Below are 13103 nucleotides of genomic sequence, written 5' to 3' on the forward strand. Positions count from 1 at the left end.
GGCAAAAAGACAGCACTGGTTTTCAGCATGAATGCCTCCACGGACCCCATGGACATCCCTGTGCCCTCCTCCGGACCGAGGGAGACGGACTTGATAATAGCGTGTAATTTTCTCACTCAAACCACTGCCATTCTGCTACTGATTTCTTTTAGAGGGAAAAGCTGCCTATAACTGCAGGTCTAAGATCTGTTTTCTTCGTTTTCTTCACATATTATTAGCGAAAAAGAGTTGGCAAAATATCCAGTGCGTATCTGTCTTTGCGCATGTCAAATAATTCAATTTCCAATGTGTTTTCGCTTCAGTGAGTAATGTAGCCAATCACAGACACGTTTGTTGATTTCTAAAATGCAATGACCAATCACAGGTGTTTAAGTTAGAATCCACACACCGCTCAAGTTTTTGTCCAGGTCTGAGTTCTGCACGTGCGCTAATCCTCTCTAAGTGTGTCAGGGATTCTGAAACTTAGGACCCAGATGCAGGGTGAACAATGAAGACTTTATTAACACGACTCTAGACAGGGCACAACAAGGAAGTGACAAGGTGTGAGTTCAAACAGCAGGGCAGGGGACAGACACCACGATGACAGGCAGGGAGGACGACCACTGAGACCAGTCCAGGGAGACCATGAGCTTGCGGATGGCTTTGGAAGCAACACCAGGCAGGGCGATGGTGGGAAAACCCGGACAGGAACGCCAGGAACCTGAGACTTGATGTCCTCTCCCAGAATCAGCTCCAGTCTTGACTGCCCAGGATAAAGCGACAGTGGCCAAGGGAGACTCAGGACACAGGGCAGGAACCAACACAAGACACACACACACACACACACACGACAAGACAACAAAAGATAAACAAGAGCGAAAAATAAAACCTAAGAATAGGGAAACTGCAACTAAGTATCAGAAATCTAAAAAGGAAAACAAAAGAGATATAATAAACTATAACAAACAAGAGGAGCTAGATAAATACTAGAAATGAAAGACTGGAACTAGAATCAAAGAAAAGTAAAAAACCAAACAGCAACTATGCAGGAAACTAGAGAAAGAAAAATAAGATCACTAAACTAGAGAGAAAACAAAACCAAAGCTAGAGAAAACCAAAAAGAAAGGCTAGGGGAAAACAAAGCTAATAACTATAACTATGGCAAGAGTAACAGCAATCACAAGGACAAGATAAGCCAGACAACGAATGCACACAAACGCAACGAACCAGCAAGGACATGAGGGAAAGTAGCACAATATAAAGGGACCAGAGCACATGAGGATCAGGTGAGCACAATTAGTGAAACAAGGACTAGACAATGACTAAACAAGGGGGCGTGGTAAAGGGAAACAAGGAGGCAGGACGAGAGGAACACACAAACAAAGACACAGCCATGTGCTCAAGCACAAGACAAACAAAGAAACACTAAACAAGGACAAAACAGACAAGACTGTCAGGGCAGGATCCTGACAGTACCCTCCCCCCAACGGACGCCTCCTGGCGTCCACACTGGGCAAAGGAAAAAGAGGTGGTAACAATTGGGAGGGTGGGCGGGGAACAAAACTGGGAGTACCAGGGCAGACAGGAAACCCGGGGGGCAGAACTGGGGAGGAAAATAATCCAGGAGAGTAGTTAGGGACTGACCAGGGAGGTGCTGACTTCGGGAACCCATAAGGACCAGGTAAAAGGGAGGGTGGGATGGGAGGGGTAGGGACAAAACTACGGGTCCTCCTGGGAACATGGGTTTGCTCTAATGGGTGGGGTTTGAAAGTGACCTTGGTGTCAGAAACAGTCTTAGGGAAAATTTCTTGATTGGGGACAGATTTAGGGAAGAACTCAGGGACCATGACTGCATTGGCACGGAAGGTGGATCCTTGGGGAACAGACTCAGGAAACAACTTAACATTCCTCAAGACTTCAGGGACAGACACGGGACTTGACTCGGGAGCGCCCTCCTGGGCTGCACTGGCGAGTTCGGGGACTGGCTCATGTGCGCCCTCCTGGGCAGCATTGGCGTGCTCGGGGACTGGCTCGTGTGCGCCCTCCTGGGCAGCACTGGCGTGCTCGGGGACAGGCTCGCGAGCGCCCTCCTGGGCAGCACTGGCGTGCACGGGGACCGGCTCGTGAGCGCCCTCCTGGGCAGCACTGGCGTGCACGGGGACCGGCTCGTGAGCGCCCTCCTGGGCAGCACTGGCGTGCACGGGGACCGGCTCGTGAGCGCCCTCCTGGGCAGCACTGGCGTGCTCGTGGGCTGGAGCCCGCACTGGACTGTGCACTGGGATGACTGCAGGAGCGCACTCGACCGGCTCTGGGATGACTGCAGTGGGTTCTGGGATGACTGCAGTAGAGCGCTTGGCGGGTTCTGGGATGACTGCAGTAGAGCGCTTGGCGGGTTCTGGGATGACTGCAGTAGAGCGCTTGGCGGGTTCTGGGATGACTGCAGTAGAGCGCTTGGCGGGTTCTGGGATGACTGCAGTAGAGCGCTTGGCGGGTTCTGGGATGACTGCAGTAGAGCGCTTGGCGGGTTCTGGGATGACTGCAGTAGAGCGCTTGGCGGGTTCTGGGATGACTGCAGTAGAGCGCTTGGCGGGTTCTGGGATGACTGCAGTAGAGCGCTTGGCGGGTTCTGGGATGACTGCAGTAGAGCGCTTGGCGGGTTCTGGGATGACTGCAGTAGAGCGCTTGGCGGGTTCTGGGATGACTGCAGTAGAGCGCTTGGCATGCTCACTGGGCTCAGGAATGGCTGGAGCCGACACTGGACTTGGCACAGGGGCTGGAGCTGGAGCCGACACTGGACTTGGCACAGGGGCTGGAGCTGGAGCCGACACTGGACTTGGCACAGGGGCTGGAGCTGGAGCCGACACTGGACTTGGCACAGGGGCTGGAGCTGGAGCCGACACTGGACTTGGCACAGGGGCTGGAGCTGGAGCCGACACTGGACTTGGCACAGGGGCTGGAGCTGGAGCCGACACTGGACTTGGCACAGGGGCTGGAGCTGGAGCCGACACTGGACTTGGCACAGGGGCTGGAGCTGGAGCCGACACTGGACTTGGCACAGGGGCTGGAGCTGGAGCCGACACTGGACTTGGCACAGGGGCTGGAGCTGGAGCCGACACTGGACTTGGCACAGGGGCTGGAGCTGGAGCCGACACTGGACTTGGCACAGGGGCTGGAGCTGACAGATTCAGGCCCTCCTGGACCAACAGGTTAGGGGCCTCTAGAAGGGCATCTGACTTGCCAACATTAGCCTTCCTTTTCCTCCGCTTCTGAGGGCATGACAATCTGTACTCGACGGACTCTGGACTGGCAGGAGCGGGCTCGACTGGCTCTGGACTGGCAGGAGCTGACTCGACTGGCTCTGGACTGGCAGGAGCTGACTCGACTGGCTCTGGACTGGCAGGAGCTGACTCGACTGGCTCTGGACTGGCAGGAGCTGACTCCGGAATGACCGTAGCAAACTTGATGGGCTCAGGATGTACCACAGCACACTCTACGGGCTCTGAACTGGCAGGAACGGCTGGAACTGTCTTGGTGGAAACAGAGACTGATGCAGCTGTCCGAGCCGCCCTTCTCCTTCTCAACCTTCGTTTCTCAGTAGGATTAAACAGAGGTTCAATGGCTTGACTCGATGAAGGAGGAAGAGTGAGGTCATCACTACAGACAGGCTCTGATGGTGTCAGGATCTGCCAATCCCCGCGATGATGCAGGTAATTGGAGAAGTTCCAGAAGTCCAGGACCCGAAGTTGTTCCATTTCCCACTGTGGTAGAGGGTCATCCAGACAGATGTTAAAAGCATCCTTGAGGGCTGCATCATCGTACTCAAGGCCCTTAGCCATAGTCCAGAAGAACTGGGCAAAGGACCGCACCTCCCGGCCCTGTTGGCGAAGAGATGCCACTCCCCGCTGGAGCGCCACCCTCTCCTGAGCAGTTGCTGGAGGAACAATACGGAAGCTCATCCTGCTGGGTCCAAACTGGCTGGTTCGTTCTGTCAGGGATTCTGAAACTTAGGACCCAGATGCAGGGTGAACAATGAAGACTTTATTAACACGACTCTAGACAGGGCACAACAAGGAAGTGACAAGGTGTGAGTTCAAACAGCAGGGCAGGGGACAGACACCACGATGACAGGCAGGGAGGACGACCACTGAGACCAGTCCAGGGAGACCATGAGCTTGCGGATGGCTTTGGAAGCAACACCAGGCAGGGCGATGGTGGGAAAACCCGGACAGGAACGCCAGGAACCTGAGACTTGATGTCCTCTCCCAGAATCAGCTCCAGTCTTGACTGCCCAGGATAAAGCGACAGTGGCCAAGGGAGACTCAGGACACAGGGCAGGAACCAACACAAGACACACACACACACACGACAAGACAACAAAAGATAAACAAGAGCGAAAAATAAAACCTAAGAATAGGGAAACTGCAACTAAGTATCAGAAATCTAAAAAGGAAAACAAAAGAGATATAATAAACTATAACAAACAAGAGGAGCTAGATAAATACTAGAAATGAAAGACTGGAACTAGAATCAAAGAAAAGTAAAAAACCAAACAGCAACTATGCAGGAAACTAGAGAAAGAAAAATAAGATCACTAAACTAGAGAGAAAACAAAACCAAAGCTAGAGAAAACCAAAAAGAAAGGCTAGGGGAAAACAAAGCTAATAACTATAACTATGGCAAGAGTAACAGCAATCACAAGGACAAGATAAGCCAGACAACGAATGCACACAAACGCAACGAACCAGCAAGGACATGAGGGAAAGTAGCACAATATAAAGGGACCAGAGCACATGAGGATCAGGTGAGCACAATTAGTGAAACAAGGACTAGACAATGACTAAACAAGGGGGCGTGGTAAAGGGAAACAAGGAGGCAGGACGAGAGGAACACACAAACAAAGACACAGCCATGTGCTCAAGCACAAGACAAACAAAGAAACACTAAACAAGGACAAAACAGACAAGACTGTCAGGGCAGGATCCTGACAAAGTGTAGACATTACATAAATAAGAAATTAATTGTGTAGTCAGCTTCACTGATTAATATAATGGAACTTTGTGAGATTGCGTTCATTGAATGAGTGATAGCTATTAGTGATTATAAAGAGAGTGCTTTTTGCGCACTGTCTAGGTAATATAAAAAAAAAATGAATAGGCCTATAATATATTCAGAATTTGAATAAAACTTTTGTCCCCTTTCAGTCGGTCACGTTTGACGTACGTCAGAATGTGAACTGACGAATTGGGATATCGCATGAGAGCCATATCACCTTTGAGTGTGTACTAAACGAGCCAATGTACGTTGGTGTGTGAGATTTGCATGTCGCACTCCGTCCCGCAGCGCGGGAATAAATATGGAAGTGCATGTAACACACCTTTGTCTTTCAATTCGGAGCCTAGCACAGTGTTGTTGAACGTTTCTGGAGAACTGCGCACCGCCACTGACCTCGCCCTCCGGGCGACTAAGATGACGGCGTGCTCAGTTGGTCTGGTGGCACATCAACTGCCTTTAGTTGCTTGCAGTACGTCTTGCGCTGGGCCGCCTCAAAGGGCTGTTACAAGGCAAGCACGTTCTGGTCCATACCGACAGCACTGCAACCGTTGCGTACATCAACCATCAGGGTGGTCTACGCTCCCGCCGCATGTCGCAACTCGCCCGCCATCTCCTCCTATGAAGTCAGAAGCATCTGAGGTTATGCAAGAGTTAACACCTAATTTATGTAAGACACTGATATCTATCTTTTATGAGGCTCTCATTGAATTACCAATTTACTTTTTTTCATTAATCATTTTTTGAGAAAAAATCTTTGTCCTCAATTCATTGGATCCAGGCTTTAAAGCTGTTTTGTTAAATTATCCTGTAATTGCCCTAATGAAATTGACCATGGTTCTTGGATAGAATCCAGAGTTTAACTGTAGTTTTATTTAGTATTTATACTCCCTTTTCTGTTCAGTCCTCTGTCAGTTATTGTTTGATGTCATACTGTTCCCCTTCGAGGGAACTCGAACTGCGTCATCGTGACACTTTGGGGAACGCCCCTAGCGTAAAGCATCTGAAGAATGAATGTAATCAGCCCAATCCTGATTGGTGTTGCGTCATGACGTAATATGTGACGGCATACCCGGAAGATACAAAGGGACGTCTGAACACAACAGAGATAGCTTTCTGCTTTTCAGCATTAGCGCTCTGTGTTTGTGGGTCTTATTTGGTGTTGTTTGTCTACCATCGATTGTCACAAGCATTTTTATGGCGAGTGAGCATTTCAGGTTGTGAGGCCTTCGCCACTCCACACGCCCGCTATGGAGGAGCTTGTGGAGGTGATAACCCACGACGTGGCCGAGCTTAATTTAGATTGGCCACAGGAAATAGTGGACATCCAGGCGCCATCTAAGCTGGATGAACGCTTTTTCAGGCGTCGGGTTCAGCCTCCACGGCGGGGCCTTCCCTTCTTCCCTGACTTACACAACGAGTTGTGTAAGGCAACCGACCTGTCTCTCTGCATTACCAAGGAGACGGCCCGCGCTGTGGGTCGATCCATGGCCGGTCTGGTATGTGTTGAGAGACATCTTTGGCTCAACCTGTCGGGGATCAGGGAGAGGGAGAAACACTTTCTCCTTAATGCCCCGATCTCGCCTTCTGGCCTCTTTGGCGGTGTGGTTGATACCGTCGTCGAGAGGTTTCAGGAGGTGAGGATTGGTCAGTGGCGGTGCGCAGTTCTCCAGAAACGTTCAACAACACTGTGCTAGGCTCGCAAGAAGCCTTCTCAGCCTAAGGGCGACCTGAGGGACGTCATTCAGGCCAAGAAGGCTTCCAAGCGATCCTAGCTACGGCAGGATCGCTGAGAGCAGTCCCCCACAGGGTGGAACGACCGAGGTCGCTTTCCCCCTGGGGCTCTCGGGGAGCCGCATCGATTCCTTGCGCACCGAAATTCTTCCTCGATTTTGCCCTGCCGGTCAGCCGCTTGAGGGGGTCGGGGAGGAGGCTCGGTTAACACACGAGACTGGCCTCGAGAGGCTAGTTCCCTTAGTAGATTATCTCAGTGCATGGTCATGCCTTCCGGGTATATCTGCGGGGGCCCTGCGTACTGTCACTGCATGAAAACACTGAAATCCGGCACTATCCGGGCATGGTATACTCCTGTGTAATTTGATGTTTACCGGATGTATGTGGGAAAAAGCGGATCAGAGTAACACGGAACAGTATATTTCCAGAAAAACCCGGAAACCTCACGTATGCGGACGTATACAGGAATCCGTGAAATTTCACGGACATATACAGCTGAAACACTGCTGGGTGTGCTAGGACTGAAGACTGTTAGGTGTGAAGAAGACCTTTCATATGTTAATGACTGACACTTGTGCTGGCTGTTCTCAGAGGGAGGGGGGGCAGGGGAGGAATTCAGGATTGAAAATTATCTCTGGTCTACTGTAGGCTACAGCAAACAAGCTTTTTGCACAGAAAAAAGAATTCTTAAGGCCCTGAAACACTAAACTGAACTAGCAATGACTAAAGCCGACTGTGGGGTTGGTTCACGTTGCCTGGGTCTGGGCCAAACCATCAGAATGGTGTGTCAGGGCCTTAAAACCACTGCATGAAAAGAGTCTCTTAATCAAATATTTTTTATAAAAACAGTACAAAATAAAAACCCTGTCTGAACATATACGTTCACAAAAAAATCTGAATATGTAATGAAATAAACAAAGAAATGTAATGGAATTAACAAAGGATAATTAACCAAACATTTTAGACTATCCCCAAACAATTTTTGCAAAGTTTTACAAATTGTAGGCAATAATAGAATTAAATAAAGAGGAGATGAAATGTGGAAAATGAAAAAGTTTGTTTTAAAAACACCAAAAACTGATATGCTCAAAATAAAAATATGGAATAAAAAAGAGCAGGGATTCACTTGCTCAAGAAACACAGAAACACAAGCAGATCTTTCAGCTCTGCAACTGTTCACAAAAAGTGTCACTCCAAGATTCTTAACTTTAACACGCTGCAAAAGAGGGGCGTTTTGAGGTTTGAAATCCACCACTCACAATAGATGTAGGTGCAACCAATAAGGTTACCAATAAAAATAAGGCAACCAATAAAAATAATCCTAATTTTACAGAAAAAAACTTCAGTTTATTTACAGTATTTTCTTGTAATTTTGAATTATGTTTAAAACGATGTAAAATTACAAACAATATCTAAATAAACAACTTGACTGTTATTTTAAGGATTATATCATTAATGACAAACTACAGTAATTCTCATTTTTTTTTATACAGGAACATAACTGTATTATTTTTCTGTTTTCATAAATAACAAATTCATGCAAAATTACAAACAATATCTGTAAATTAACAACTGTAATACAATATTTAGCTCATTATATTAAAGATTTATGTTTATGTCCATACTAACAATTTAACATTATTCTTTGTCATTTTGAAGTAAATCTTATTAGTTTTATATTTACACTGTAAAAATAAAAACCTAAAAAAACAGCAGCTACAGCTGCAAAACAAAAACCGTAAAATTAAAGTCAAATATCTTAAGTCAAATAAAGTTAAAAAACTTCACAGAAATTTACATTAAACGTTTTAGAGAAAACACTATTAGTTTACAGATTTTTCCTTATTTAAATTAAGATATTTTAATTTAATTTTCTGTTTTACAGTGAAGGTGTATTTTTACATTCAATTCTGGATACAAATATAACAAAATATATAGCAAACTAAATATCAAACAATAATTGTTTTTAAAGAGTACAAATCTGCACTGCTCTCCAGGTTGAAACTTCTGCCCACACCACAAAACACCATTTGACCAATTAATTAAATATAACAGCAAATAAAAATAAATATACACATTTTCTAACTGTTGTTTAAAACAAGTTTTTTCTATATTTGCAAGGCTATTTGCTGTCTTTCCGTGTTCTTTTGAGCGTGATTGGTCAATCTGAACGTCATCCAGAAATCTGGCCAATGACAGTGCGCGCCTTCAGTTTGAATTATACACCCGTTGCCGTTGCCGTTGGAGTTGATCGTGGCTCGCGGGGACGCGACGCGATCGCGGCTTCTAATCTTCACGTCGGTCTATTAATGGCATTGCATGGACCATTTAAACCTGTTAAAATCTTATTTTGGACGAATTTTGATGGTGGGATGTCGACTGAGAACGAAAAAACATGAATACGAACAGACTAAGTTTCCAATGGCGGACAGCAGACGGCAGAAGGTAACGTAAATCCCTTTATATTGTTTCTACTGCTCATCAAGATATAACGTTAGTGCATTAAAGTCATATGCTAATCGTGATTAACTTACATATTCTGTTTCTGTGTTTTGTTTTGTTGTAATATTGTTAAGATAGGGCTGGGTGTTATGGCGATCTGATGATACTGACTATTGTTAGCGATTTTGCTGTAAACGTTAACATTACCTTTTTATATTGCGGAATGGGAATATAGCGTATATAACGCAGCACTGACTGTACTAAAACTTTTTGACATTTTGACAAGGAAACATGCATGAATGTAGAATAATGAACGGGACATGCATGTGTTTAAATAAGCCTCTCTCAGACAGCATGCGATCCCGAAATCAATTATCTTTCTGTAAAATGCACACAGTTATCTCAGTAAGCCTGTCATGTGAGGTATCCACTTGATTTAAACAGTCAGTTATGTCTTAAGTAAAGTCAAACAGTTCAAGTTAACTTGGGGAAACCCGGATGCGTGTCATTCTGTGCATCCGTTCTTAAAGGGGCTGCAGCTTTGTCATCATTTTAATAAAACAAAAGAATAGAGAAGACCTTCTGCTTCTTTAAGAATCAAGTGATATTAATTAATTGAATATCATACAGTGAAGACTTTTAAAGCAGTATTATTCTGTAGCATTTTAATAAAATATCTATCAAAATAAATATATTGTGATATCGTTATTGTAAAATAAAATTTCTCATGTATGTATAATTATATGGTCATAATGCCCATCCCTACTGTCAGCTAGTTTTAAGATCAAGCTTGTCATAAAATGTAACAGAGTTTTGGAATGAGTAATCCGAAAACACTGTCATGTACACTTGTTCAACAGAGAGGACAGGAAACCACCATACTTGGACTCTGAAAAATTATAGGCAAACCAGGATTTTGGATCTACTGTGAAGTTTTTGTATGGGCCTGGTGAGTATGTTTTGCAAGTCCTTGTCCGTAAGTTGATAATTAATATTAATGTTTTATCAAACAAATTAATATTCATTTGTGTGTGTGCATGTTTCTTCCCCCCTCATGATCCAGAAGTTTTGGATCCATGATCCTGAAGAACTTTTACAGATGTTGACCCTGAATGTGTAAAAGGTAATCTTAAAAATTATTTTAATGTTCTCTGTTTTTTTCTGTAATGTAGACGCATGCATTTTCTGTGAAGTTGCTTTGAAACAATATCAGGGTTTTTCCTACATTGAAAATTTTTTGCCGGCCGCCAAAACAAATTTTTGTCCCGCCAAAGCCTTATTTGTTGAGTTATTGTGATTTATGATTGATGTAGTAGATGACTGCTGCGCTTGCGTTAACTGAGTGACAGAGAGAACGACCAGTGAGCTCATTCCTCGCTCGCACTCTCTCTGTCTTCAAAATAAGCATTCTTAGCTTTCTAATGTTTCACATATTACGTTAATCAAAATCAAAAGGTCGGAAGACCGAATCCATGTTGCACGTGGCGCTATCAGACGTCTTCCTTTAATTACCGCTGGGTGTGAAATGCGCTCAAAAAACATTGACTGATGCTCTGACCAGCTGCATAAAGCATACTTTAAATAAACAGGAAACAAATCCTATCCGGTTATGTAGTGTTTTCTGTGTGTTGACAAATCTTTCGCGATGTTCTAAAGACGGGATTCACACACAACGCGTCTGCTAATGTCCGATTTTCCACCTAATGATTCCTTTGAACTGAATCATTTTAACAACTGGTTAGAACAACTGATCTGTCCAACACTGAACTCACGAATTAGTTTAATCATTTACTCAGAACAACACCTGAAATGAGAACACAAGTGTGCTTACCCACTTTAGCAAGAGTGGATAGTAAGAATTAGTTTTAATTATCAACAGTCTTTCAGCTTATTTATGTTTATAATGTGTAGTAAAATAAATTGCCTAAAATCATTTAGTTTAGACTGGAGTGAGGTGAACCCAGAACAAAGTTGTTGTTAGCTAGCTGATTGTATATGGCAGAAAATTAGGCTATTTGTTCATTTTTTAAATATTGATATGATTACCAAAACAAACAATTATCAGTAAATAGTGTAAAAATGAGGAAAAAAAACAAACATCAAGGTATCAAAATAAGATAAGCAAAAGTTACAAACTTTCTTTGAATTTATTTCAAATTTATTGTCAGTTTTGTGCTTGCAGATCAAGTGGGTAGGGTATTTTTTTTTTAGTGTGTGTGTGTGTGTGTGTGTGTGTGTGTGTGTGTGTGTGTGTGTGTGTGTGTGTGTGTGTGTGTGTGTGTGTGTGTGTGTGTGTGTGTGTGTGTGTGTGTGTGTGTGTGTGTGTGTGTGTGTGTGTGTGTGTGTGTGTGTGACCATGTCTGTCAGCCACCACCGAAGACCATTTTTGACCCAGGAAAAACCCTGAATATGTATTATGAAAAGCGCTATACAAATACATTTTAATTGAATTGTTTTACTTACTTTTATTGGCATTAACTATATATTATTAATGTATTATTTGGCAGGTCTCAAGATGTATTTTATTTTGTGAGACTTTGCTGAGGAAGTATTCTTTGGCTCAGTCTGAAAAGGCCCAGAAAAGAAACACTATGAAGAACATCACACAGAACCGTCAGAGAAAGAGACGGGTAAGTTAAGAAACCGGTTAAGCTTTTTCCCTCCAGAATGTTACTATACTCCTCTCTGAGTTTTAGTGGTTAATTTACTGTCATGTTTTGCAGTTGCTGGAGACCAGGTCCAGGGTTGCACAAACCAACACAGAACCTGTGGAAGACTGCAACTATAGACCTGATGAAGATGATGATGCTGTTGTTGATGGAAGGCCAGTGTGGATGGTTTGGCTAGCTACTACAAACCAGACTAGACTGACCCACGCTACGCATCACATCACCAGCCCATTATGCCAGTTTGAAAAAATGTTCAAAACTCAAACAACATTGTGTTAGAGTTGGTCACAATTATTTTATAATTATAATTTTAATATTCAATTGTTCCATTTTATATTTTCTTTATTCCTATGTTTATATACTTATACTTTTATTGGTTCCCATATATAGAACATTTACATATATTTTATATACACTTTTTAATTTATAGATTTCTTTGTCTTGTTTTATAATGTATACTTTGTATGTTTGTTCCTTTTTAGATGTCCATGTTGCTTTTGATCTCCACGTTTTGTATTGTTGTTCCTCTTACGTCGCCTTCCTTTAGAAACATTTTGTTCACTTATCTTTTCCCCCATTCATTTGAATGTATGTTTATAATGCTCTTTGTTCTTTTTATTTGGTTATATTGTTTACTTGGAATATTTATGTGTATTTTATATACACTTTTTTTTGTCTTATAAATTTATTGTTCTCATTTTATATTGTTTAATTTGTATATTTATTCTTTTCCTTTTTATGTTCACTGTGTATTTTATTCCTTTACATCTGTCTTTTAAATGCATTTTGTTAATTTTTTTTTCCCTTTTTGTTTCTTTACCAATTCAATTTAACGTATATTTATGTTCTTTGGACTGTTTATATTTTTACATTTGTTCCTTTACATTTTCATCCCTTTTAAATACATTTAGTTCACTTGTTTTTGTTTCACCATTGTTTTAATGTTCGTTTATAATGCTGTTAAGAATGTTTTTTTTTTTTTATATATACCTTTTTAATAAATATTTCAGACTTTCTCAAATTGTTTTGTGTGTATTTTTCTTTTGGGAGGGAGAGGGGATTATTTTTTATATATATATATTATATATTAATTAGCAAAATCTGCATAGCTGGCCTATAACCAATCAAGTCCCTATGCTACAAAACCTAGCCCACCCTTAGCCTTAGAAGTAACCAATAAAGTCACTTGACTGGGTTTTCAATGCGTCCTGTCCTCCAATAGCAGTCTGG

The 13103-nt window shown here is 43.2% G+C and overlaps 1 long non-coding RNA gene across 1 annotated transcript; it reads left to right on the plus strand.

Annotated features, from left to right (window-relative positions):
- Nucleotides 1–8357: 8357 nt before the first annotated feature.
- On the plus strand, nucleotides 8358–12891 carry LOC307134854. The gene is made up of 4 exons (XR_013817610.1): nucleotides 8358–10153; nucleotides 10268–10327; nucleotides 11712–11834; nucleotides 11928–12891. It is a non-coding gene; the product is annotated as an uncharacterized lncRNA (long non-coding RNA).
- Nucleotides 12892–13103: the final 212 nt, after the last annotated feature.

This window comes from Gobio gobio (genome assembly GCF_949357685.1).
Source record: "Gobio gobio genome assembly, chromosome: 12".
Classification (NCBI taxonomy): domain Eukaryota; kingdom Metazoa; phylum Chordata; class Actinopteri; order Cypriniformes; family Gobionidae; genus Gobio; species Gobio gobio.